Raw genomic sequence first — 2,635 nt, 5'->3', positions numbered from 1 at the left:
AAAAACAGCCTGAATGGTAAATTCAGATTGGCCACACGAGATCAGCTTTCCACATTTGCAAAAATACAATATCTGTATCATCTCTGTTGACTGTTACTAAAAATGAAAACAGGCAAAATATAATTGTAGAACTGCTTTAGGAAAATTCAGAGAATCATACTCATTTAGTGTTTTTCACATTCACTTCATATGCTCTTGATTCATATATGCCATAGTGTGTGTTTATATTTTAAAGTAAAGAGTCTACTGCTTGTATGTATTACATCTCACAGCATCCACATATATGTATACTTTAAGACTAGTCTGGATTCCTGTTCTTCCTCTGATTCTCGTCACCGTTTCCAGGAATTCAATGAACCTTCTGTTTGCAAAGAAGATGCAGTAGCAACAACAGCATCTCTAAATCCCTGAGGTGTGATTTGAAACAGTACTGTAGATTCCTTCTGGCTTGGTGATTTGTACAATGTTGCCAACCTTTGCTTTTGGTCCCAATGAAAGATCAGCCGTATTGTAGCAGCATGTCCCCAACTCTCCCCCACCCAACACAGGAACCAGCAAGGCCCAATTTCTATCAATCTTTGTTGTCATCTGATTAGTTAAAAGTACCTTTGAGTGTTCTGAAAGGAAGTCTGGAAGGAGATAAACTTGTGCCAATAGCTCTGTGTAGTCACAACAACGAAAATAGTAAATATGGGAAAGAATATTTTCAAGAGTGAAATCCTCCAAAGCTTTTGGGTACTCATCTCCCATATGTGTTCCTGCTATAAGGTGAAGGTGCTGAATGCACGCAGTAGCAAGGTCTACCACTCTATCAACCATAAAACTTCCTTCAATACCAATAAAAATTGCTTCACCTTCCACTCCTCCAAAACATTCTGGTATCTGCACATCTACTGCCAACTGCATACATAATTGTGTTTTTCCAATACCCGGTACACCACAAATTTCTGTTGTTTTGGTTAAGGGTATTCCACCCCCAAGAATATTATCTAGTGCTGAACAGAAGGTAGTTATGAAGCTCTGGGTATGCTCCTGCTCAAGAAGTTCCAGTGCTGTACACTTCTTGCCTGACTCAGCTGTAGCAGCATATCTTGGTTTACTTGTGAGACATTCTCTTCTTATAATTTGCAGTTTCCAAAGCTTCCTCTTTAGATATCCCAACTTCTTTGCTGAGCTCGGATGGTTTCATCTCTAGGAGTTCCTCAGCCATCTGGAAACCTGCAGACACCAGCTTCACCCGCACGCTGGGGACAGTGGGAAACTCACTAAGTCCCACTGCATTTCAAAGCCCGACGCCTACACAGAGTAGCTAAACCCCAGTCTCAACTCCACATGCCCGCGCGCGCGCCGTGTTCCATTTACATAAATTTAAAATCAGACAAAACTAGACCATGCTGCCAGAGGTGAGGATTGTGGTTACTTTGCAGATGAGGGATGGGGGTAAGTGGCAAGGGGCCCAAGAGGGCCTTGTAGGGAGCTACGTGATATTCTACATTTCGAATTGAGTGGGGGATTGCATAGGTGTGGTGTGTTCACTTTGTGAAGTTTCCTGGAGCAACACAATTATGATTTGTATAATTTTTGTAATTTATACTTTAATAAATAAGTGTACTCGAAAAAAATGGGAGATGGGGGGGTTGTCGTGGTACAAAGTGCAAAGGAACTATCCTCTTCGTATGTTATCTTCCAAGGCAGGGACTTTCCTGAGCCCAACAAAATTTAAATGAGCCATGAAAATAATAAATTTCCCAAATATATCATGTTACTGAGAATCTATTTTCTTAATTTTGGAGGAATCTTCCAGAAACATATATCCCAAACCAAGATTCATCTCTTTCTTGTTCCCTTTCTCTTTATTTTAGCATACCAATAAAACAAAACTTAGTATATTTTTATCTTGAATGGCATGTGTGGTATAAGCCAATTTCTGTGATATTCATTTCTTTCAAGTTATCCTTCTTTCTTGCTTTCCACCTACCAACCTATTTTTTTATTTCATAGGTGAATGATAAGGTATCTGAAGTGATTTTGAGCCAGTGTTAGAACTAGATAATTCTGGATGTTAAAATTGGGATAATTTATTGTTTTGCACTTATTTTTCCTCATAGTCTTTGATTTCTTTTATTAACAAGCAACATATTATAATATATTGAAGAAATCACACTCCTATATTTTTAAATAGATATATACCTCACCCTGCTACATTTTGTAAATGTAGCTACATGTTGTTAATTAAACCATGTGTTCAATTTATACCCACCATTGAAAACCTTAAAATCCTCAGCATCTATATGTTAGATTTTGTTGCCTTTTTTCTGAGTTTTTATTTAAATTCTAGTTAGTTAAGATACAGTGTAATATTAGTTTCAAGGGTAATTTTCTGTGTGTGAATTCACATTTATTTTTCTCAATAGATCCACATTTTATTGGTTTCCAGAATTATTCTCCCGTAACCTTGGAGTAATCTTCCAGAAACTAATACCTCTTGGGGTAAAGAAATCATTACCAAAGATTTACCTCTTTCTTGTTTCCTGCCCTTTATTTTATCATAGAATAATAAAATAAAATCTAATACTTGTTATTTGGATAGCACATGTGTTAAAAGCTGATCGTTGTACAATACATTATAAGGATC

The 2,635-nt window shown here is 37.1% G+C and overlaps 1 pseudogene; it reads right to left on the bottom strand.

Annotated features, from left to right (window-relative positions):
• Positions 1-266: 266 nt before the first annotated feature.
• Positions 267-1,281, bottom strand: LOC116629113 (annotated as a pseudogene).
• Between the last annotated feature and the right edge of the window lie 1,354 nt (positions 1,282-2,635).

The sequence above is a fragment of the Phoca vitulina genome, unplaced genomic scaffold (assembly GCF_004348235.1).
Source record: "Phoca vitulina isolate PV1807 unplaced genomic scaffold, GSC_HSeal_1.0 scaffold287, whole genome shotgun sequence".
NCBI classification, from domain to species: Eukaryota; Metazoa; Chordata; class Mammalia; order Carnivora; family Phocidae; genus Phoca; species Phoca vitulina.
Note: the sequence above shows the minus strand (reverse complement) of the source record. Positions and strands in the feature narration are given on the sequence as shown.